General features: G+C 29.4%; 2 long non-coding RNA genes across 2 annotated transcripts; both read left to right on the plus strand.

Annotated features, from left to right (window-relative positions):
• LOC147816670 (uncharacterized) lies at window positions 1–3407 on the plus strand. Its single transcript, XR_015428712.1, has 2 exons — window positions 1–2410; window positions 2832–3407. It is a non-coding gene; the product is annotated as an uncharacterized LOC147816670 (long non-coding RNA).
• Window positions 3408–5263: 1856 nt separating this feature from the next.
• On the plus strand, window positions 5264–21874 carry LOC147816671 (uncharacterized). Its single transcript, XR_015428713.1, has 4 exons — window positions 5264–5387; window positions 7032–7266; window positions 11964–12135; window positions 14589–21874. It is a non-coding gene; the product is annotated as an uncharacterized LOC147816671 (long non-coding RNA).
• Window positions 21875–26955: the final 5081 nt, after the last annotated feature.

The following is a 26955-nucleotide window of genomic DNA, read 5'->3' on the forward strand; positions in this document are numbered from 1 at the left end:
TTAATTTACCTTTGCCTCCTATACTTTTCACCTTTTTCTTCAATTTACGCAAACTTCCACCTACACGTTTTTGGACATGTCCAATACATTCTAGTTTCATTACTGAATTATCACCATAAAAGTTTTTTACGCTTTCGAGTCTCCGTCACCTTAATATTCACTATATTGCACATTTTTTGCATTTGACAGTTCAAAGATGCGATAAGCACCAACAACTTCCATATTACCAGCTGAACCTTTATAGTTTGCACAGATATGCTCTGATGACTTGTTACCTTTTGAGCATATACGGCAGTACTGTGACATAACTTCAACATTTTACCAGTGTCGTTGGAAATAGCACTAACATATCCATTTAATGATGAGTATCCTCTGCGTTGCCACGTCCCATCGACAGATATTCCACATTTAGCAACATCTCGTGAACTTCATCTAAAGCAGATTGCATGTTAACTTCTGCACAGTGTTCAACAATTTTCAACAGTTTTTTTTTTCTTGCTTTCGAGAAGCACCCTTTGATAGAAAGGGTAAACAGAGGAAAGCTCATAACTTTCTTCCAGCTGAAAATCGTTTCCCGATTAAACGTAGCCCTAAAACAATTGATGAATTAATACAGCAAGAATTTTTTTGTTTCTCTGTTGTTGAAAATGCTTTCAAAAAAGGACAATGCTCGCATTTAATGGTCATATTTGAGCATAACCCTGTGATAGAGTCTACTACCAGTTCTAATCCAAGAGAGAAACAGTCAGGGGAACATACCATGGAAAATATAGCAACTAAATTTGCCAAACTGACAATTCTCTTACCTTCTAAAGAATCACGTTTATCTGTAAAAGTATTTTTTACTTCTTCATAGCCAGATTTTAACTTTTTGGCACTGGCAGAATCAACTTTAGCATCAGCCGATGTGTTAGCAATCTCATTACTACTAGCACCAGAAGTAAAGCGATTTCCGTGAAATTTTCGCTTCTTAGAGGAGTTTTTACCGTAGGCAAACTATAGGTTAGGGAAAATTATTTTTTGGGCGTTCTTAAGTAATTTTTATTCTTTTACAGTGGAAGGAGAAGCATGCAATCCAAGCGATTCACCCGGAGGACTGCCGAACGAACACGGCATGACAAATAGTGATCCTGAATGTGGATTGAATTTGTTCTGCGAACGTAAATCCAAAACATGCACCAAAATATTCTAATGGAATTCTTTTATTCTTATCTACATCTTTTACACAAATTTTTTAATGTGACGGAACAAATTTTTTCTCATTCAAAAATAAATAAAAAATTTAAAGATGTCACAGATTTTTTGGGGAATCGGAATTATACATTTTATATAAGAATTTGAAATGGGCAACTCAATGAAGTTTGAGTTTAGTGCTCGTAAGCTCCCCCCCCCCCAAAAAAAAAAATTAGGAATCACTAGAATCTCAGAAAAGTACATCAAATAAAGCTGATTTTACACGGGATCGGACATTCAACAATCTACGTACTATCCTGATATAAAATTCCTTTTCTGAAACAGTGAATTGATTCTTGTAATTTCTAATTCATTCACCAATTTATACTTGCTCTTGGTATCTAAAATTATTACAATCTAAAATTATATCAACATTAATTAGGAGCTATTTATGAACTATCAATTATTTATCTCACCATGTTATTCAAACTAATAAAATAGTTTTTATTTGAGTTTGTGCAATTTATTTGAACAATATCATAAAACAAGCATTTTAATCATTAAATTTTTCCTTAATGCAAAACTAGGACCAACCCCCGTGATAGCTTCGCCTTCATTATTGTTTCTAAAAGTTTATATTTTTTACAAAAATAAAGAACATTTTGTTAATTTGGAAATCACAGCAAAATAAACAATTACTTGGATTTAAATAAAACATACTGAACTTGAAAAATTTATCTAAGCATACAAAATGTGTGACGCAATTGGAAGAAGTAAATAGAAATAATAAATAGAAGAAGAATAAAAAAAAAGTAATTATATCGTTTTAACTGTTCAAATAGAAAACGATTTTTTACTTCTTTGAATTAATATTTTCATACATTTTAAAAATTTCAAAATGAATGTAATTTTAAACAGTAACATTTGTCCGTATTTATTCGTCTGTTAATTTAAAAGAATTATTGATTGATTTCAAGCATATAAGTATTCATCACATAGTGTATTATTCACCACATATTCATCACATGGTGTGTTAGTGAAAGTAGTGCAATATGTTAAATGAGTTTTTAACAATGTATTTTCAAGTACGAGAATTTCATAACCCCGATTGTTTAGAAGATAAGGACAACGATACAACCACCCCTATAAAAGCTTCGGAAGGAAAACGATTTCCGCCAACTTTTCTCGTTGTTACATCTGATCCTTTTGGAACCAAAGAAACACCATGCAGTCTATGGTAAAGATTAAACATTCTATTATCCCATATTACGATTTGATGAGTGCTAGCACGCTATGAATTTTAAAATGTTAAATAACTTTTTATATTTTTAATTTTAAAGTTAAATTGTAAAATTTAATTTAAATGATAATTAAATTTTTTTTTATATCTGATACGTATCTATACAAACACTTTTTGTGTTTTCATATTTTTAAACAAAAATAATAAAAGCAAATTTAATAATAAATATTGAAAACGTTATTGCTCTGTTTAATTCTGTATAGTGGATAATATTAGTTTGAAACTTCGATTTTGTTATTATATAATCGAAACAAAAAATTTAAGTATCTATATTATGAATTTTTAAACCGATTATTAAAAACAACTAACTTACTGATTGAGACCAACTTCTTTAACATCTTTCTTTTTCTACTTGCAGGTAAACAGAAGTAAGATTTTTAACGAAAGAGCCAAACAAACATCATTTTTTTTATTGCTTTCATTGTAAATATTGTAAACAAAATAAATAAATAATTTTTTGTATGGCATCTTTCTCTTTTTATTTCTTTTTTTCTAAACGAAGTTTTAACGAGTAATAAAATCCAGTTGTTACAATTTGCATCATGGCAAAATAAAGATCATCTTTAGTCCTACAGTTAAAAACTTTGATATTTGTTTCGATTTGTAACTCAGTTGGTAATTTCGCAGTATAAATTTATGCACTTCTTTTCGCAAAATAGGATATGAAGGTTATTTTTCAAAGGCTTCGTCATCATATGAAATTATGCTTTTTTATCAAATAATATGCTATTTTCATAACTGCCGTGAGTTTGTAACTGTTACTAATGACTACCAGGACAAGTTTAGAGCGTTCTAAATCAAAATTCTAAACTTCCTAAGGCTTTAGCAAAACGTCAATACAGATAAAAGCTGCAGTTTTGCCAAAATGAAATGCGTTTGTGGTTTAATTTCCTTTTTAATATTTAAAAACTTCCTCCAATGCTGCATTATCTGGGGTCCCGCAGTGGACTGATCGTTAAGACACGGTTCCCAGCAGTTCACCGAAGTCAAGCATCACTGGCTACGGTCAGTGTGCGGGTGGGTGACCACTTGGATCAGTCTGCGTAGGGACCGAGGGTGTGCGGTATTGGTCCTCGTTAAACTGTGCTACCGTAAAGTGCTCGACTTCGCGCGCAGGTCGTCGGGCTACCGAAGCGGGGGTGCCATCCCCTCCGCAGAGGATCAAAATTGTGATGGCATGTCTTCGGATCATCCTCTGGGATGTTTCCCAGACCGTCGCCAATAGCCCATTGTGCAGCTCTAGTGCGACGTAAATTAACAACAACAACAGCATTATCGGGGTCATAAAAATTTAAAAAAAACTGCGAATGAACTGCAGTGATTTTGATAATTTTCATCAATTGTCTATCAAATTGGCGATTTTTAAGTAAGCTTAATAATTTTCAAAATATTTAAACTATTCGTTCGTTCTAACGCCCAGATAATTCTTCACAGCATGATGATATATATATATTATATCCGTTTGAACAGCTGACCCAATATTGCCTTTACGATTACTAATGTTCAACTCCGTAGCCTTGTAATTTTGAACCCATACAGAAGACAAGGAAACTCCTGGATCAGTACCTCCAGAGGTTTTGATTTGTTGTGGGAACATGGGGGACTTTTCGTCTCGACAGATTTAACGTGCATCTGTCACCATTTACTACTCGGGGAGTCTTTGGTGAGCCTGGGTTCGAACCCACGAATTCTCGGACATGGGCCCAGTGCCCTACCAACCAGGCAATCCCGGCCCTAAGATGATCCATATATATAGTTTAAAATCATCGTTTTGCTTCAAGTATAAGGCACATAAACTGTAGCTTTTTTATTTTCATAGCATAACTTTTTCTGCTGAAGCACAAGTTTATTAACTTTCTGCCACTCTTTCAATTGAAACGAGTAAATATCGACACGAAATTCACAAATTTACAGGTTTGAGAGAGGGCCTCCCTGATTGAGTGGTCCCGCCATTTCGGTTAGCGTGGACGTTAGCGGGTTCGAATTCCGTAATAAACCTGGATGATATCCATTTGATATCAATCCTGTATCTTTATGATATTTTTCTCTTACTTGTACTACCTGTTCTTCAAGTTGACATGCTCTTCTAAGTCATACTCTTTGATGAGCATACACGCCTGGATATGCATTCAAATAAATGAATAAAGACAGACCTATGTGCTTAATTCAAAAGAAAGAACAGGGCACAACAAGTTAATAATTAAAATCGTATAGTAAGAATGAAAGATACATTCTGGATTAAAGTGGGAACCCAACCCACGACCTTTACGCTTTAGAATGTTTAGCGGATTGACAATACTCAGTGGCCATGAAGACCTCAACCATTTGTTCATAGTACATGCATATTATTTATTTGGTTTATTGGATTTACATACATTTGCAGGCATGTGTGCTCAATTTAGACTTATAAACCTTTGTCAAATAGAAGGACAGCAAAAAGATACATCCAGTGTAACAGCGGGATTCGAACCCGCTACCTCCACGCTTTGCACAGCTTTTGGCGAGTGATGATCTTATATATACAAAGAAATGCCTTATAAATTCTTGTAAAGTGGAAAATCAGATATCACAAAATAAGGAAGTTCAGTCCAAAAATACAACCAGGTTACGGCTGGATTCGAATCCACCATCTCTATCCTTCACGACGTTTGGTGGAAGGAAAATACCATTAGGACAAAGAGACTCAATCCATATGAAATTTCACTTATTATGCAAAAACCAGCAACCGGAAGTAATTTCACTCACAGTTTTTTTAAAACTATATAAGAGTGCGATATTTAGTTTTTCGTCGCCTATGAGTCGATTTTTTTAAGGCCTCAGTTGTCTAGTTTTTCGGTGTTAAGAACAAAAGTGAATAATCTGTCTATGATTTGAAGTTTGTGTGCCCTGCAACTGTGAAGTTTGATTCTATCAGGTAAGTTTACTTTCTTTATTTTAATGTATGAATAATTGCGCCTAGTAATTTTCAAATTAACCAGACGGAGTCTGGGTTACTAAATTTTGCTTGATTATACTTATAGAGTGGTTTAATGTATTCTAGTTCAGATTTTTGTAGCAGTTCAACTAGTGTAAAATAAGTAGTCAATAAAAAGTAACACGTAGCACTTGTTGTTCTAGGTTTCCCAATGTAAACGCACCTAAACGTTTTGTTGCGCTTGAAATATTTAATCCTATATGTTCATATGTGCATCGTATTTCAGAATATAATAGTAATATGAAGTGGCTATAATACTTAATTTCAGAATCCTTGAATGCGTTTGAGATACGTTATCAATTTATTGAATTTTATGTTACAATTTTACAAGTTTTTCAAATTTTAGCATTCTGTAATTTATACGAAATTTTTATTTTGCAAAATTTCAAAAGTAAATTTATACCAATTTCTTATTTTCAAAATTTTGCTTTCTTTTATAGTATGGTCAAACTAGTTATTTAAAAATATGTTTTAAGAGCTGTTTATTCGAAACAATAGATTATAATATTAAGACTAAAAATACTCAGTTATGTAAAATATTAAAATCCTCCTTTATTTACGTTCTTAGATGCTTTTTAATGAAAGGAAATTCATTGAAATTTAAAGATTTTCTCTTGCTGCTATGATAGCAGTATAGTTAGAAATATTTTTAAATCTAATTTTCTTAAGATTGGTGACCGGCAACCACTAGTTTCGCATACGGAGCAACGGAATTCTATAGTTTTATTTTTTTCCACAAGTCGATAAGATTTACAATTTATCTACCACTCTTGTTAGCTTTAATTTTGTTTATGAGAAAGTAGGTAATGTCCTTGTTTACTAGTCTACTTTGCATTTAGGATTTTACACTATTTCTACAAAGCCTTCAAGACTCCTTTCAAATTTTTATCTTCAAGTTATTTTTAAAGTTTAATTATTTATCAAACTGTACTACTTTCGTACAATTAAGTTTGCAGGCTTCTAGCCAATCATGGATATTAGAATGTGAGTATGGTATACAAATTTTAACCACTCTGTGTATTTTGATACCTTAATGGATTTTATAAGTGTATAGTTTGAAATTAATTTTTAATATAAATGAACAGGTTTGCAACTTAGCATTGATTATAAACACAACAGAATCTAGGGTTTAGTCTCTATGAAAAAAACATAGAAATTATTACACAACTTTAAAAGCCTCTTAAAACCCAGTTCCACTATATTGAAAAACTTTAGGAACAGTTTTTTTGCTGAAAATTTTAGGATTTTGATTTCTTTGTATGCCTGTGCAAAGCATTTATTTATGTAAACTTGCTTTTGTATTTACTTTCGTTGGTTGGAAATCTTAATTAAACGTTTTGTCAATAATTGTGGGGGTAATTCTGGAAGAACTAAAATTTTTTTAAAAACTTTATTGAAGTTTAATATCAGTGCAAATTTTTATTTAGTTTCTTTCAAATGTTCGAAAAGTTCTGATTTTTGTATTTTTATTCTAATTACGAAGATTTAGAAAACTCAAACTTTTGAACAGTTCAAAATGTTTCTCGTTTTAAGAAGTTTTTAAGTATTTTTAGATTTTTCAAGTAATATCACAATCTTTTACAGATATTCATTCAGATTACATGGAAAATATTTGGTTTTATGGAGAATATATCTAGGTATGCGATTACAATGATGATGGTAGAATAGTTTGCCTAAATGCATGGAAAGACCTACTCTATTTGGAGATGCGACTACAATAATGACTGGAAATATTCGGCTAGATGTGTAGGTTTATCTGGAGACGAGACAATGAAAATATTTGACTGGATATGCATCTAAAGTGTATATGAAGAAAAGGGTGAGTTTTTTTCCTACATAACTTATATTTTAACCCTGGATACCTTTTACGTTCTTATGATAAAATTTCCTCAGTTTGAGGAATTAGGGTTACTATAACACTTAATCATCAGGTTCCAATCGTTAAATACAGGGTAGTTCAAAATTACTATAAGCTGTTACAAACGGCTATAACTATTTAATGAAAAAGTATAGATAAAATTTACAGAATCTAGAAGGAATTTCAACATTTTTTATAAATGCACCAGATTTTTCTATGCAACTTCCCTTGGTCACCTAGCCTAGACCCCATCTAGGCGGTAGTCCTTTCTTGTCAAGCATTCTGAGGTAGGTGGCCTTCCGCTATTTTTCCCTTTCCACAAACTTCCCGTTTCCTCGAACATCTTATGCCATCTGCGTATGTTTTCATTTGGAGGTTCTTGATTGTAACGCTGGCGAAATCTTCTCTACACTGTGATAACTAAATGGCAAATTCTAACACGCAGAATATTTTCTGCACGGGACTCTCTATTTTCACTTATGAACTCGCGCATGCGCAGGATTCTGCGTCACTTCACATTCTATGTTAACCATATCGATAAATTATTTTTGATTAAATAGTTATAGCTGTTTGTAATCGCTATATTCATTTTGAATTATCCTATAATTTATCTAAATTTTTTATCACTCAACGCTGACTTGTTTGACAAAAAATGAATTATAAAAATAAGCAAGTGGTGATCTTCAAACTTATTTAATTTAATAATTGCAATATGTTTTTAAAACTGATTTCTTTGTACAATTGTTTTTTTCTGATTCAGTGGAATCTTATTTTGAGTATTGTTTTTATCATAAACTTTAGTTTTTTGCTATAGGAACTAATGTAATTTGCTTCAATTGCGTAAAGTAAAAACTGCATAATTCGGTCTAGTGACTGTGAACTCATAATAAATTATTTAAAATTTGGGGCGTAATTCTTAATTTTTAGAGGTTCCACAGCGTCCTAAAATCTATTTCAAAAGCCTAAAATTTTGCAAAACTGAGTTGTCGTACATTTTTCAAAAATATGTTACTTTATTTTTCTAACGCCTAAGAATAAGAGAATTATGCACATCAGTAACCTTTAAATTTTAAGCAAAAGATTAAAATGAACGAATTTTCTTAACGTTATTTGACTTTTTAAAACTGATAAGTACTAGTCTATTACCTGAGAATACTTTTATAAAAAAATTCTGAATTGTTGGCCAATAAATATTTCAGTTCATTAAGTTTAATTGTTGTTGGATATTACGCAGCTTCAATTACTCTAAATCAGTGTTCCTTAACCTTTTTGATGTAATGGACCCCTTTTAAAAATTTTTAAGAAGACACGAACCACTCTCCTGTGAAAAAAATAATTGCAAAAAACATCAATTATTAGAAAACATTTAATTTTATTATTTTAATAGTATACAAAATTTCTAATTTTTAATGTGAAGGTTGCTGCTTTTCCTGAATTAATAAATTGCAATGGGGGATGGTTTTCGACAAAGCAACGTGAATATCATGTTCAACATTCAATCGATTTCGATGTTATGTTTTTATTGTCACAATTGTGGAAGATCCCGCTTCGCAAAGATGCAGTGTAGCAAACGGAATTATAGCTGACATAGCTCGCTTTACAAGCAATGGGTAGGCTTTCAAACGTTTTAAAAATTAGTAGTCAGCGGACCCCCAAATTATAACTCATGGACCCCTTAGGGGTTCATGAACCACAGGTTAAGAAACCCTGCTCTAAATAGTATGAAAAAATCTCGTATAAATTAGATTTATGAAGTTTCATTTTTATAATTTAGGAGGCATAAGTGCTAATAGTCACATCTAGAACTTAATTATTCGTACTAAATTTAAAATTATTTGAAGAAGTCCTTGAGCAAAATTTTCAATTTTCAAAATCCTCTTTATCAAGCTTATAACCATTCATAAATTCCATACAATTAAATTCCAAAGTTCAAACAATTAATCGGCATTTTTATTTAGTTTCAAACACTGGTAAATTTTAGTCTCAACCGAAACTTTAAAATATTTTTGCTCAGTTGAGAAGTCTTTAATTTGACAAATTGTTAAACTTTCTAAGAACTGGCAGCAAAGTTTGTTTCTATTACATTATGTTCAAATTATCAGAATTTTAAATTTTTTTAAATAGGTTTAAAGTTCTCTTTTTTTTTCAGTTTGACTTGTAAAATTTTCTATTGATAAATTTACTTGTGTATTAGTTTATACCAAAATAATGGATTCTAATGTTTGTATATTAAATGGTTAGTGAAAAATGATTTAAATTCCGTTAGGTTGATTAACGTCAAGTGAGTAATTCACTTATTCAATTTCTATAATTTGTTGATTAATTGATTAGTAAATAGTTTCTTAACGTGTCAGAAAGGTTCTTGGAAATTAAAAGTACGCTAGGTTTGAAAGGGTGATTCAGCAGCTATAGTTACATTTTTAAATTTATAAAGTTTTATGCTTTCATATTTGTTTCTGCGATATTTTCAAAATATATTGACCATTGAAAAATGTATAACATTTATTATATAAAGAGACTCTGTCCATGTGAAATTTCACTAATTAAGCAAAACCCAGCAGCCGGAAGTAATTTCACGGACAGTTTTTTTTAACCTATATAAGAGTGCATTATTTACTTTTCATCGCCCACGTGTCGATTTTTCGGTGTTACAAACATAACTAATTAATTTGTCTATGAGTTGAAGTTTGTGGGCCTTGAAATTGTGAAGTTTGATTCTATCAAGTTTACTTATTTATTTTAATGTATCAATAATTGTGCCTTGTAATTATTTAAATTAACCAGACGGAGTTTGTATTACCAAATTTTGATTGCTTATACTTATAAAGTGGTTTAATGTATTCCCGTTTAGTTTTCTAATAGTTCAACAAGTGTAAAATAAGTAGTCAATAAATAGTAACACGTAGCACTTTATTGTTTCCCAAGGTAAACTCACCTAAACGCTTTGTTGTGCATGAAATATTTAATCCTAATATTAATTGCTAGCGTTGAAATGTGCATCGTATTTCAGGATTCAATAATATGAAGTAGCTATAATACTTAATTTTTAGAATCCTTGAAAGCGTTTGAGATAAGTTATCAATTTACTGAATTTTATGTTAGTTTTAGATTTTTTTTTCAAATTTTATCATTCCATACGAAAATGTTTTTGCAAAAATTCTAAAGAGAAAATCGATGCTAATTTCTTATTTTCAAACTTTTGATTTTTTTTTTTAAACGAAAGGTTAAATAATTTATTTGCAAAATATTTTTTTCTTAAAAAAAACTGTCCTAATATTTTAATCTATTACTCCGAATCAATATTTTATATAAATTTTTAGTCTTATTTTATTTACTTCAATGCTTTTTTTTTATGAAAGGAAAATTCATTTAACTTTAAAAAATTTTTTCTCTTGTTGCTGTGATCGCAGTATAGTTAGAAAATAGTATTCCTAAATCTAAGTTTTTGTAGTATTAATAACCAGCAACCATTAGTTTCGTATACAGCACATACGGACCTTCTAAATGCAATAGTTTTTTTTTTTTTTTGCTAGGAATCTATATGTTTTACAATTTATCCACCACTCTTGGTAGTTTCATTTTGTTTGACAATGTAGGTAATGTCATTGTTTACTACTTCTCATTTACTGTTTTAACATTTTTTTCTGCCAAGGATTTCAGACTCATTTCAAATTTTTAAATCAAAGCTTTTTTTCATGTTTAATTATTTCTCTATTTTCCAAGTTTAATAAACTGTATTGCTTTTCATACAATAACTAAGCTTGCCAGGCTCTACGTAGGTCGGGAATTTTAATTACAATGAAAGACTTTAAGAAAACAATTTTATGCCATGCAAGTCTAGCGCATTTTGTATTTGTGATCAAAATACAAGGAAATACACAATAAAAAAAATTATCCTACTCTATTCAAAGCTTGCTACTTTTTTATAATTAAAAACTAAAGGCAATTTAAGCTTCATTAATCGAATTTCTAGAAATATTGTCTCCCTTACGATTTTCTAAATCTCATTTATGCCATTATTTTGAACTCTGGTTATTCGCCTATTTTACGTCATGTTTCGTTTTTAAATTCAGGTAATTGCAGCGTTCACTTCCAAAAAGATTAATAATAACTTCGTGCTTCATATTAATGTATGAAAACATATTTTACAAATTATCAAGTCCCGCAGTGAACTGATCGTCAAGACACTGTTTCCAATAGAACAAAAAAAGTCCTCGTCAAACTGTTCTACCGAGAAGTGCAAGACTTCGCGCTGGTCGTCTAGCTACTGAAGCAGAGCCATCCAAAAATTGGAGATTGCATGTGTTTGGATCCTAATCGGGTATGTTCCCCAGACCGTCGCCAATAGCAAATTGTGCAGCTCTAGTGCGACGCAAGCCAACAATAAGAAACAATTTGAAAATTTTTTGGCAATAATTGTGGTGGTAATGCTAGGACTTCTTAAAAAAATATATATATAAAATAAACTTTAATATTAGTGCAAATTTTTATTTAGTTTTTCAAATGTTCGAAAAGTTCTGATTTTTGTATTTTTATACTAATTACATAAATTTAGAAGACTCAATCCTTTGACCAGTTAAAAATGTTGATCTCTCTTTAAGGCGTTTTTAAGTATTTTTAATTTTAGTTTTTTAAAGTAATATCACAATCTCTTACAGATTTTCATCCAGGTTACATGGAAAATGGATGTGGTTTTATGGAGAATATATCTGGAGATGCGACTACAATAATGATGATGGAAATATTCGGCTAGATGTTTGGGTTTATCCGGAGACTAGACAATGAAAATATTTGGCTGGAAATGCATCTAAAGTGCATATGAAAAAAAGGGTGAGTTTTTTTCCTACATAACTTATATTTTAACCCTGGATACCTCTTACGTTCTTATGATAAACTTCTTTCTCCAGTTTGAGGAATTAGGGCTGTCACTATAACACTTAAAAATTTTCAAAGAGTGCAAACGTTAAATACAGGGTAATTAAAAATTAATCCCAAATATCAATGTTTATTTTCACTCAGAAAAAACCTTGTAATGTAAACCTGAAAAGGTTTGCTATGCGGTTTACGTGTAAACCTTCTAACCTCAAAACTAGATCTGTGACAATCTACTCTATTCTATGCTCATTACCCTAATCCAAAACCTTGGAAAACAACCTTCTATATTAAAACCTTAAATCTAGGTTGACGTTGTGTTTTCAAGGGTGAAAAAAATTCCGTTTACATCAGGGGTTTCTAACTTGAGGTCGAAGGCCGTAATTAAAAACATCAGTCAAATGGATGGCCGCAACTTTATCAAAATTTTATATAGGACTCATTTTATGTTTAAAGCAACACTAAATATTACTGTCAGATTTTTATCATGTTGTACAAAACTAAAGTATTTAATTACAAATTAAAATAAGTAGATTTTTGACTAAAATTTTTTTTTGCACCGTTGGCATGTTAAATTTCGCAGAAACGAAGAAACTAGGTTTTTTAACAAAGAAAAGTACTTGAAACCCATATAAATTTTTTACGAAAATTGCTCGCAAAAAATGACAACTAATATTTCAGTTCACGGGCCACAAAAAAAACGCTTGGCAGGCCGCCAGTTGGTAACCACTGATCTACATTCTATGTTCATTTTATGTTATATAAAATATTATAAATATTATATTATATATTATATTATATAAATTATATAAAATATTTTTAGGGCGTAATTCGTAATTTTTAGAGGTTCCAGAAAGTCCTAAAATTTATTTCGAAAACCTAAAATTTTGCAAAACTGATTTGTCATACTTATTTTCAAATAAAGGTTAGCTTTTTTTAAACTCCTAAAAAAAAAAAAATACGGCTGCCTTTAAATTCTAAGTATGTTTAAAATTAAAATGACAAATTTTTTTAACGCTATTTAACTTTTTAAAACTGATAAGTATTATTTGAAAATACTTTTATAAAAATTATAAATTATTGGCCCATAAATATTTGAGATCGTTAAATATAATTGTTTGCGGATATTACATAGATTCTATTACTCGAAATAGAGTGAAGAAACTCGTATAAATTAAATTTATAAAGTTTCATCTTGATAATTTAGGAGGCATAAAAATAAGGTGCTGATAGTCGCGTCTAGAACTTAGTTATTCGATCTAAATTTAAAATTATTTGAGGGAATCCTTTTGAAAATTTTTAAAAATCCTCTATCTAGCTTGTAAACATTCATAAATCCAAACAATCCAACAAACTCCAAACAATTTGCATTCTCTTTTAATTTGCAAATACTGGTAACTTTTAGTCTCAACCCAAACTTTAAAATATTTTTGCTCAGTTGAAAAGTCTTTAATTTGATGAATCGTTCAACTTTCTATGAACTGGCAGTTAAGTTTATTTCTTTTTCAATATGTCTAAATTATTAGAATTTTAAATTTTTTAAGAATAGGTTTAAAGTTTTTTTTCAGTTTGGCTTTTAAGATTTGCTATTGATAGATTGACTTGTGTATTAGTTTATACGAAAATAATGATTTCTATGTTTGTATATTAAATTGTTAGTAATTAAAGTTGGTTAGTAATTATTTAAACACAGTTTGGGTGATTATTGAATCACAAACGTTGAATAATTCACTTATTTAATTTTAAGATTTGTTTACTAATTGGTCAGTAAATAATTTTTAACGTGCCCGAAAGGTTTTTGGAAATTAAAACTACACTAGTTTCGAAAGGGTGATTCCACAGTTAGACGTTCTTTTAAAGTTATGTTTATAAAATTTTATGTGTTCATATTTGGTTCTGCGATATTCTTAAAATATTGACCATTGACAAATGTATAAAATTTATTATATAAAAGAATATTATATTGAAATATTAAATATTTACAAAATGTTCACACGAATGCTTCACCTTGAGGATAAGAATCTAGTTAAGGTAAACAAATGAAACTCTTTTTGAATTAAATAGTTTCTATTGAATATGCTTAAGACTCTCACATTTAGTAGTTCATGAACAATTTTAAAGCTTATTTTATATATCTTATCGCAATGAGTAAAATTTTATTCCGCGACATGGCGTCCTCTTATGGAAATTACAAATTTTAGTAAAACAGCTACAAATGACAGACTTTACTGAAAGTGGTGTAAAAGAGTATTATTGATGTACGGAAACATCTAGATCAATAGAAGTATGCATGGCGCTTCACTACACCTAAATATAAAGTCGTAGCCACAATTTTTTGAGTTTAGATCACTAATTTTAAGGATTTAGCATTTTTTCCTTGCTTAGGAAGTAACAAATATTTTTGTTTTCAGAATGGCAGACAGGAACTACTGGTTTCATTTATTCCTTCTACGATAAACTACATGGCGATTTATCTGCTACATGGCTGTCATAATTGCAGCGTTCAGGTCTTCAACATTTATTTATGTTCTATTGACTGGTCTCGTATCTTCGGTGCTTTTCATTGCAAATTTCCTTGTTATCTGTAAGATGTACAGATTGATACTGATACAGATTTTATCTATAATAATTTCTCTTGTTTTTGAAAAGTAAATTAACTATGTAAAAGTTTATGATTGATAAAAATATTAGCTTAAAAAATTAGATTTTGGCTTTAATATTTAAAAAAAACTTTTGCTGGAATTTAAGGTATTCGAGAAAGTTTTAGTCTTAATTTTCTTACGAAGATTTACTTTTTAAGCCTTCTGCGCAAACTTTCAAAATTTCTAGCAAAATGTTTTAGGTACATTTCTGTTAAATGCAATTTAATTATCTGCCATATTTCTATCTTCCGCAGGCACGCAGTTTTCCCAAACTCTAAACTGTTCTCGTCGTTTAACTTTATTGTATCACTCCATTTTTTTTAAAAAAACTGTCGCTGCCATGATACCAGTAATTTAAAACATTTGTACTAGACATTTACTTTGTACCAAGAACTTGTGAACCATATTTTTTTAGACTGCTTAAAAATTCGTTATAAAAAAGTTTAAATTCGAACTTTAGTTTTTAGTTTATTCTTTTACGAGGGGTAATTTGGCTCATAATAGCGTGAAATAGAATGGGGTTTTTCAATCAGGAACTCCTATACCAAAAAGAATAGTTTACATTGTATAAAGCAAATTCTAAAGTGAATAAATCGTAAATAAAAGTGTGTAGAAATAGTCGTATTATAGTTTCGGTACTACAATGCTAGAGTGCTTTAGAATGATCTAAGCTTAATTTTCTAAATTTGTATTTATTTGGAGCGTAAATTTTGGCACAATTTAATTTTAACAAAAACCTGACGTTCAAACTTCGAAAAAGTGACTTAAATACAAATTTTTTAAATTAAGGAGTTATTGCTATATATAATTGCTTAGTTTATGAACGTTGTTTTACAGTAGTTCGCAAACTATTTAAATTAACTTTTAGTATTCATGCTAGAACATTCAAGAATAAAATCTCTAAGCAAATTCGCAGACTCTAGTTTCTTCTTTATTGATGCATTAATGGTTTTGTAATAAATTCCTTTAACTGAATTTAGACGGATCCACACAAACTCTATGCATCAAAATTGTGAGAAATAAAATTTCTAAATATCCTCCACCCCTGCACTTTTCACGGATTCATAACTTGGAATCATAAACTTGACAGTGAACACACACAAATCATAATGTGCTATACTATTCTAAATACAAATTTAATAAATTTAAATTTTTAAACACATTGAAAAAATGTATTTGTATACTGTAATATAAATTTACCTCTCGTGTACAAAACTAGATTTATAGCTAAGTAAATTTTTGAAAAACAAAGGAAGAAATTCTGTCTTAACTTAATAGAGGAATGTTTTACTCTCTAAGCAGAGGGAGATATTATAAAGGTGCTCATTAAAAAGAAAACAAGACTTGAATTTTAGGTTTCCTAAATTAATTGTATAATTGAGCATATTTTTACTGTTCTACATGCTTTAACTTGCAGTTAAAATGATTAATATACAAACTCTCATGTAAAGGTTTATATAGACTTAGTGTAGTTAAGACCGATTATAAAATTTAAATATAAATTGTTATTAAAGTAACTGCTTGTTTTTACATTAATAGTTAAAAAGTCTGGATGTATTATCTGGATAATTTAAAAAAGTTGTAGCCATTTACGAGTTAGAAGGAGGAAAAATTTTCAATTTACTAAACTGATTTTTTTTATGAATGAGTATTTTTTGTTAAAGTACTCAAAGGCTGTAACGTTTATATATTTAAAAAAAAATAAAATTCAAATATTTTTGCTTGGCTAATTTTCAGGGAAGTTTAATGTCACTTATTTTTGCTGCTGAAGTAGAAAAATAATCCGTAATTTATTAATCACTTAACTTACCTTAACATTTTACATCTAACACTAACTTGCTGCTTCAGTAGTGGAATAAGTTTCTTTAAATTCCCCTAAAACAGCAAATATTATGCAGAATTGAGTAAAAAGACTTAAAATTGACGGTATAAAGAAAATTTCGCAAAAAATCTATAAAATGTAATTTTTCCCGGAACTTTTGGTTTAATAATATTCCCGTTTTGCCTAAATTTTTAGTTATTCTTTCTAAAAAGTAAAATATTAGCATGTAGAACAGTTTATTTTTTACGAGCACAAGATAGTGAATTCCTTCATAAAATACTAAACAGCAGTTTAAGAACCTTTTAGGGCTTATTAAGAAATCGTAAATTTTTAAATATAATTAAATGAAATGATTCTCTTTAAAGAAACTAATACTTGAAAGTTTACAAATTTATTATCGTGAAGGTGTAATACATTTTGTACCTTTCCTAATTGTTTGTGATTTTTTTTCAAATTGCATCTTCGTGATATCTTGCCTGATGTAATATTTTGAGTGTTTTTAAGCGTTGAAAACAGTTTCAAGATAAAAATGCAGTTCTATCTTAAAGTTTTATTAGTTAATTTTAACTGTAGTACGGAATTTTCACTAATAAAAGCTTTAAAATTCTTAAAAAGAAAAGGTAAAAACAAAATATTAAACAATTATAAGAAGCACATATAAAACAAAATGCAAATATAGCTGTCTACAAGGACTGTACACATTTTCTTAATCGTCTGCACCCCTCGTCCGATACCATATTTTCCTCTAATATGGATTTTTACTATTTTCAACTCTGCAGAAAGAATCCAGTCTAAAATTTAAAGCATTATTAGCAATCATGGAATTATACTGTCTTGTGTCTTAAATCTCTATAAATTTTTAAAAAAATAATGATTTGCCTTAACAGATTGCTGCGTTTTAATATGAGAAGTTATGAAAATGCTTTTATTAAAGTTTTCCCAAAGTTTTCAAAATTTCTAAGAGACCGAACAAAGTTATTATGAGCTAGTATTATATGTAATGGGAAGTAGAATAAGCTCTGGTTATATAAAATTTCATAACAGTTTAATTAACAGTAACTTAGTTAAATTTCTGTAGTTGATTTTTAAAATGTGCCTGCTCTCTTTAAACATTGAAAATTTGATCGAATTAAGGCCGCTAGGCTATATTTAGGAAATTACTGCTCTTTTTCTATTCGTAGCTCAATGCCAGCATGAGATCAGTTGACGAATGATAGAATTTTATTTCGTTTTATTTTGTAGTAATGTTTTAAGAAGTTTATAGAAATTCTACCTGTTCTGGAAATCTGTGTGCCTGAGATGTTAAGTTGAAATTGTGTACTACTAGAATAGGTAGGCAATGTTTTTTATTAAAGGTATGAGTTATATATATATTAAAATACAATTTGACCGAAATTTTAATTTCAGTGAAATTTAAGTTAAACGTTTAAGTACTTTTTACGCAAACGTAGTTAGTTTTGACAGATAAGCTTAAATTCTATAAAATAAACAGCCAAATTACAGGACGATTACGGTTCTTAATTTAAATCGAAACACCAGGATTATACACAGTTGTGCAGACCTTCTTGAAGGGGTTTTAGAGCGAAAGTAGTATCATTCGCGCTCCAAATATTAACTGTTAGTTTGATAGCAGGAATACTGAACAAATTAATCATCGGTGCATTACTCAAATCTACAATCGCAATTTGACATTTTTAAAAAGAGTAACCGAAAATTCTCTACGCTACTAAATCCGAGGTTCAAACTTAATTGAGATTCGTAGACTACTAAACACTATTAATTTAATTACTATTAATTTTTCGAAATTTTTCTGTTTGATTTGGAGATTGATATAGCGCTAACATAAAAGCTTGTGTAAGACGGAAAATTTTGAAATTTCTGAGCAAGTGTGGAGTTCGAATTGGTAGCTGTAGGCAGCAGGTCTGCTCCCTCTTCCCCACTTGTACGTTGCTGTACGTAAAAACTCTCCGCTCTGATGTACTTTAATTTAGAACGTTCTTTATGTTTAGAAATTTATGTCTTCAAAGTGAGATATTGTAACTTAGAAATTGAAGTAAAAGCTGAATAAAAAACAATGTTCAGTATTCAAAATAAACTAAATTTTAATTAAGTTTTATGATAATTACCAAAAAGAAAATTTGCTTTAGACAATGTGAACTAAAGTGAATAAATCGTAAATAAAAGTAGGTAGAAAAGGTCGTACTATAGTTTCGGTACTACATTGCTAAAGTGCTTTAGAATGATCTAAGCTTAAATTTTCTAAATTTATATTTATTTGGAGGGTAAATTTTGGCACAATTTAATTTTAACTAAAATCCGACATTCAAACTTCGAAAAAGTGACTTAACTGTTTAATTTAAGAGTTTTTGTATTTATTACCGTCTCTAATTGCATAATTTATGAACTTTGTTTTGCAGCAGTTACCAAACTATTTAAATTAGCTTTTATTATTCATGCTAGAACATTCAAAAATAAAATTTCTAAACACGTTCGCAGACATGTCTCATTTCTTCTTTATTGATGTATTAAGTTTTGTAAATAAAAATCCCTTTAACGAAACTTAAACGGATCAACACAAAAATCGATACACCAAAATTGTGAGAAATAAAATTTCAAAATATCCTCCTCTGCACTTTTCACAGATTCATAAATTTGAATCAGAAGCTAGACTGAAATAAACTTAAACATGGGCAGTGAACACACACAAATTATAATGTGCGATATTACTTTAAATCCAAATTTAATTAATTTAATATATTTAATTGAATTTTTCAAATACATTAGAAGAATATATCATTTGTATACTGTAACATAAAATTAAAACTCTCTTGTGCAAAGCTAGAATAAAAGCTTGGTAAATTTTTGAAAAACAAAGGAAGGTATTCATACAGAGCACAATAGGGGGAGGTTTTACTCGCGAAACGCAGGTATTATAAAGGTGCTTCTTGAAAGGTAAAAAAATTCAAATTCTAGGTTTTCTAAATTTAATTTCGCATATTTTTACTGTTCTACATACTTTGACTTGCAGTTAAAATAATGAATATACGAACTCTCATGCCAAGGTTTACATGACTTAGTGTAGTTAACGCCAAAAATAAAATTTAAAAAATTAATGTAAAAACAAGCAGTTACTTTGATAAGTTTTATTTAAAAGTCTGGATACATTATGCGGATAATGTATCCAGTTGTAGACATTAACGTGTTATGAGGGGAAAAAATTTCAAAAAATTAACAAACTATTTTTTAGTATTTTTTTTTTTGTTAAAGTACTTGAAGGCTATAGCGTTTTTATATTTAAAATAAATAAAACTCCAATATTTTTGCTTAGCAAATTTTCATAATTTTCAGGACGTTTAATGCAACTTAATTTTGCTGCTGAAGTAACAAAATAATTCCTAATTTACTAATCACTTAACTTACCCTAACTTAACATCTAACACTAACTTGTTGCTTCAGTGGTGGAATTAGTTTCCTTAAATTCCTATAAAGCACCAAACATTATGCAAAATTGAGTAAAAAAAAAATTTTTAAATTAACGTTGTACAGAAAATTTCGCAAAAAAAAATTATAATTTTTTCCGAAAATTTTGATTTGGTTTACTAAATTTTCAGTTTTGCCTGGATTAAGTTTTTAGTTTCAAAGTAAATATTGGTATGTAGAACAGTTTTTTTTCTTAGCGAAAACAAAATCATGAATTCCTTCAGAGCTTAGAATCTTTTAAAGTTAAGAAATCATAATTTTTTTAATATAATTAAATGAAATGCTTATCTATAAAGAAACAAATACTTAAAGTTTACAAAATACCGTAAAAGATGCAGTACTGCATTTTGTACCTTTCCAAATTGAGTTTTTTTTTCAAATTGCACCTTCGTAATACCTTGCCTGATGTAATATTTATAGTATTTAAAACATCCTAAAGTTAGAACTGCATTTTTATCTTGAAACTATCTTAAAGTTCCAATAGTTAATTTTAACTCTAATTCGCAATTTTCGCTAAAAACCTTTAAAATTCTTAATAATAAAGAAAAACAAAATGTAAAGAAATTATATAACAAGCACGTAAGTCAAATCTAAAATCGCAATTTGACATTTTTAAAAAGAGTAACCGAAAATTCTTTGCGCTACTAAAATCAAATAGTTTTAAACTTTATTGAGATTCGTAGACTTCTCAACGCTATTAACTTAATTACTATTTATTCTTCTAAATCTTTCTGTTTGATTTGGAGATTGATATAGCGCTAACAAAAAACCACTTGTTCAAAAATTTCGAAATTTTCCGTCCTACACAAGTGTGGAGTTTGAAATGGTAGCGGTAGACGGCCCTCTTCGTCCCCCACACTCGTTCAGCAGTTTCGTAAGTTTCAGATTCCCTAGTGTACGTTGCCGTACGTAAAAACTCTCAGCAGTTATACTTTAATTTAGAACTCTCTTTTTGTTAAGAAATTTAAGACGTCAAAGTGATATATTGAACTTAGAAATTAAGGAAGTGAGAGCTGGATTAAAAAAATGTTTAGTATTCAAAATTAACTAAATTTTAATTTTTAAGTTGTACGAAAATTGGTTTTAAACGACTCGAGATAACGGTAAACTAAGATGTGTATGCTAAACGTGCGTAACTATTAAAGTTATCGTACTTTCTCTATATTACCTTATAATCGGCCTAAAATGGTAGTAAAACTTTTTTGTAGATTTTGAAATTTTAGCAAAGTGTCTGTGAAAACGAAAACTTTAACAATTAACTCGTACTTTTATTAAAGTCTTGTGAAAACAAATTCAATTACCGACCTGAGTGAGTTTCATTAAATTGCATTTAACAGTTTTGTTTATTCAAAATTCTAAGCACTTAGAACATTTCTTTAAACTAGCGATTTATTATTAAATAATTTTTTATTTTTAGGTCAATTTTAATATTTTTGGATCAGTATATTTTAAAATTGTGTTTGGGAAACCTGAATTTTTTACAAACAAGAGAAGGCTATGCCGTGCATTAACTTGTAAAGTGTACATTTTATTTCATTTACTTTTAATACTATTTTTAATTAAATTCTACTTTAAGACAATTATTCAAATTTTAAACTTTTTGTTTTTCCTAAATATTTTGTATCAGCTAAATTAACATCGACTTAAACTGTATATTCCACTGCTTTTTAGGCTTTATGTAATCAGTCTTGTCTTAGATATCGAATGTGTAATCTATGTGTATGGCATAAAATGAAACTTATATTATAAAATATGTACCTAACGGAATTCATAAATTATAATTTTTCATAATGTAAATGTCATTGATGTATATTGATGCTACTCTGAGTTAGATAAGAAATTTATGTATTTTTATTTTTGAATATCATTAATTTGTAAACGTTGGACAATAAATTAATCTAATACGTATATAAGAACATTATTGGTGTAAAAATCCTGTTGTAACTTATACCAAACTATAAAGTATAAATTTGAATATAGAACTATATTGCTTTAGTATATTTACAATAAATCCAAATCAGTTTTACATATTTTTAAAGAAATATTAAAGATGCCAAAGTTTGAATAATCGGCTACCAAAATGTAAAATTTTTCTGAATTTCTGGGAGTTTACTTAATTTTAAAGTGTTGTCATAATCGCAGAGTTGGTTTTATTTATATATCTAGATTGCGAACATTTCTATTTTAATAGAATTAGTAACAGAACAAATTCGCATTAAAAGGAATCATTGTAAACTCTGTCAATTACATTAGCAAGAAGACTACGTTTTATTTGGATTTAAAATTTAATGAAACTGAATCTATCATTTTGGAAAGGAGGATTTTCACTTTGGATGAATCGAAGAAATCTTTTTCAAAGTTTAGTTTATACTAATCAAAATTAAATTCTAATGGCTTAAAATTTAATAATAACTTGAACTGCTTGGAAATTCCTTCCCCTCTGCTAGTAAAATTTCTGAATTTTGATTTCTTTTTTTATAACATGCTGTAAAACTCTAGTCAACAAAACAGTCCTTTTACAAAGATCTAAAATTTTAATTTAAAAATTATCAGATTTAGTTGTAATATCAGGATTTATACTATTTATTAATCACCTGCTTTTAGTAATGTGGAAAATTTATCATAAACGAAATGAAAACGTTGTCATTTTTAATACTAAATTTTTTCCGGGACAAATTAGTAGTAAATGTTTAACGAAACAAATTAGTGGTAAATGTTTACATTGTATAATTGTATTGAACTAGTGTTTGAAACTTTTTACAGTAATTGAAAGAAATTTTACTCTGATATTTGTACTATATATCATAAAAGTATTTTGGTTATAGATTTTTAGTTTTTTGTAATGCTAGACTATATTAAAAGATAAAGTGTAAAAATCATCTCTGTACTGTGTATTTTATATTGAAAATAAATTAAATTTTTGATTTAAAAATTTTTGTTTTTAGTGTGGTTTTAATTTGCAGATTAAGGATCGGGATTAGAAAAATTCCAGTATTTAATACTCTCGCACAAAATGAAATTCTTACGGTTCTACTAGAAAGTTTTTTCTAATATATAGTTTGGGCAAAATTTGAAGTTAAGTGTCACTCTTGCTGTGTGGCTCAGGATGTTGGTGGACTAAAGATTACGAGGGCACCTTAAATAACTTCGATAAGGAATATATTTGAACACTAGTTTTTGACATACGACCTTAGATTAACTGATTTACAACGAAGCATATGGGGACAGGGGTAACTTGGTCGGTAGGGCGTTCGGCCCGTGTCCAAAGATCGTGAGTTGGATCGCCGCCTACCGAAGAAATTATTAAATGGTGACTGGTGCACGTTAAATCTGTCTGGTCACCAATGTCTCCCGAACTAGTCCCATATTTCCATAACAAATCTTACTTCTGGGGGTACTGATTGGAAATTGATCGTTCTCTAGTTCAGGTCAAAATTACGATTTGTGGATGTGTGAATGGGTCCGCCCTCTAAACTGGTAGACTAATATGTGTGGCAGTAGTAATATTCTTGACAATGGATGACGGCGCTGGAAAACAAGCGCACCCCCATTGCTTCAATGGTATAAGAGAACAACTAAATATGTTTAATTCTAGTTTCAAACTGTTCAAAAAGTTTAGATTTTTCATAAAATGAACATTTTAGATTCCATCGAAATTAATCGAAGCATATTTTGTCAAACCAGAAAAAGAGTTTGCATAACGAAAAGTCCAATCAAAAGTTTTGGCACTTGTAATCTCTTAAGTCAATAACTTTTTTGATTTTTCCCATAGAATGCAAGCTTCTAAATTCTCTTATGAATTTTAATTTTTTTCCCAGTTAAAACTTGTCACTTGTACGTAAGTCCAATTAAATTATCTTTGATTTTTAAATACAAGGTCAAAAATTTGTTTAAAAATTTCTTTTTGTTTAATCTTATAAAATCCTTTTTATAAATTATTTCTTGTGAAGTTCTAAGTTAAATTTTCAGCAAACATTTCAGATTTAATTTCTTACATAGTTCAACATAATTTCAAATTTGTAAACAGATTTTCAAACTTAACTAAAGGTCGGTTAAGAGAGAACTTTTATCAGTTTTGAGTAGTTGAGGTGTTTCTGAAAAATTTTAATATCGTCAAAAACTGCAGATTTTATCAAATCTGTATTTTAATGAAATTTAATTTTATCTTTAAACTACGTTAGTTTGTTATTATTTTAAACCCCTCCTTTAAAAAATTAAATTAAGGTATAAAAATTAGCAATTTGTGCGTTCATTCAATATTAAAAGCTCTTTAAAAATGTATAAATGTTTGAAATATGTAACTGCAATGTACACTTACCTGCACTGTAAAACAAAAACCGATGTCAGGATATTTACTTCCATACTGAGCTTTCTAAACTCAGTCTTAGGCAATTTGTCCCCTTTGCAAGCTTCGATGCTTAATTTCAAATAAGAGTTAGTTTTTCAATCAATAAATACTTTTTCTATTATTTTGTTGCATAGTTTGTATAAAATTCTATCTCGTTATTTGGTTGTTTAAATCAAATGAAATACATTTTTTCTGAAAGTGCCGTCTTTACACTTGAAGATCTAAACTATTTGATTAAACTTTATTTACATCTTCTGATTAGGTCTTTCCAATTCGGAAGTTGTCGTCTAAAAATGAATTCTTCCGTTCTTTTTAAATTGAAAAATACTATTGTTTTCTCATAAATTTACAAAGTTGATGCTTTACTTCGAACACTAGTTAATTTTCGAAACAATTAATGCGCTTTCATATCATTATTTGGGTTGTACATTAGTTTGGTTGGAAATTATTTAAATCTTTAAAAATATAATTTTTGCGCCCCGACTCATGACTCATCAATTAAAAATTCCCATTTGGTCATTTATAAAACAAAGAAAATATTTTTTTCTGATAGTGTCTTCGCAGTTTAAGATGGAAAATTATATAAAAAAAATAATTAGCATAAACTCATAACTTTTTTTTATATAACTTTTTAGATATAGCTTGCTTCCGATCCAGAAATTAAATAAAAAAAAATTAAAAGAATTTCACTTTTATTTCATCAGATGAAACTGAGTTATCAGCAATCGTGATAAGCTTGATTTGCATATTAAATTAAAAATATATTTAATAATCACATTCCAATTCCTTTCTGGCAAACAAACGGGTTTTGATCTTTTCTGGTCACCTTTCTCAGAAAGGATTCATTAGATTTTAAAGGTTTTGCTTTTTCTTAAGTCCAACATATCTTTAAGATTCCTAGCCAATGCATTTTCATGACTTCAACTTTGACAATAATTCTTCAATATGCACAATAAGAGTGCTTTAAATAATCTCTGGTTGAAAAATAAAATTTGTGAATCTATGCCATCGAAAAGTTAGCATTTGGTCATCTCTGTGGCAACACATGAGTTAATAGTGAAAAACTTTCTGCATCTCTCGATGATAATTACAATATACTGAGCCGTAATGGCTCAGGGGATAGAGCGTTCGCCTCACAATGAGGTAAACCGGGCTCGAATCCCAGTCGATACGAATTCCCCATCCGGCTTGCACCGACCAGAGTGCTAACGTGAAATATCCTCAGTGGTAGATGAAGGGTTAGTCCCCTTGCCGTCAGGCTAAACGTGGGAGGTTCTCGTGGTCTTCCTCTCTATGTAACGCAAATGCGGGTCAGTTCCATTAAAAACTTCTCCACGAAGGCAAATTTCTCCCAATACTCGATCCAGGAATTCCCCTGTCTTCTGGATTGGGTTCAAAATTACAAGGCTACGGAGTCCCAGTACGAATTCCCAAAACTTAGGTCTGTTCAACGACGGTTATAAAATAAAAATAAAATCATAATGTCTAAAAAACTGTTACTTGAAGAACAATTTAAATCATAACGTATAAAGCGCTGTCAGTTAAACTTTCTTGTGATTAAAGTGTTCTGTTGTACTTTTTTTATAAACCTAAATTCTCAGATCATTGAACAGTTGATTCATCAAATTTTCCCCCTATAATGAACAAGATAATCATTATTAGCCTAGTTCAATTAAAGAGAGACTTATAAAATCTTAAAAACAAAACTTTCCTTTATTTGAAATACATAACAAAACACCTAAAAAAAACTTATAAAGGTAAATAATTAAAAGAATAATTTTAAAAACATTCCTAGATTCAAACTACATAACGAAAAAGAAAACAGACTCCTTCCTTAGTCAGAAAAATTTGAAATTACTCTGATAAAGCATCGCTTTACTCAATTTTCTAAATTTTTTGCAGCTTAATTTCAAAATTTCTATTTTGCTAGTTATTCTTTTTTTAATTCAAAATTCGTCATAACATTAAAAATTCAGATAAAGCCATGGAATTTTTTTCAGTGAGTTAAAACTTAAATGAGAGCAATAAAAATTGTTTCAATGATTTAGACACTTTCCGGTGCCGTGATCTCTTAAAAATCCCTTAGTAGAACTCTTTTTCATATGTTGAGTTTAAAAATATGGAATTTCTACAGCTCAAAATAGGAACATTAATTTCACTTCCTTGGTTCTCTGGAAAATACCATAAAAACAATTTTTTTTTTTTTTTTTTTTATGTTAACCCATCACAAATCAGTCCATATTCCTATAGTAGGATGATGGTTGTTCAGAATCATTCCAACATTTGATTTCCAAGAAATTATGATGGAAATTTCTGATGGTTTAACATGAACAAGCCATCCTAACAAGTTGCTATTCTTATGTTGGACCATCATAAATAGGTCCGAATTTCTACATTGGGGGGATGGTTACTTATGTTGGCTACCATTAAAAATATAATGGCTCGTGATGGAATTATTAAAGTTTACCATCCAGATTATGGTGGAC

This window comes from Parasteatoda tepidariorum, chromosome 1 (assembly GCF_982258835.1).
Source record: "Parasteatoda tepidariorum strain Cologne lab strain chromosome 1, Ptep-v5.0, whole genome shotgun sequence".
In the NCBI taxonomy this organism is placed as follows: Eukaryota; Metazoa; Arthropoda; class Arachnida; order Araneae; family Theridiidae; genus Parasteatoda; species Parasteatoda tepidariorum.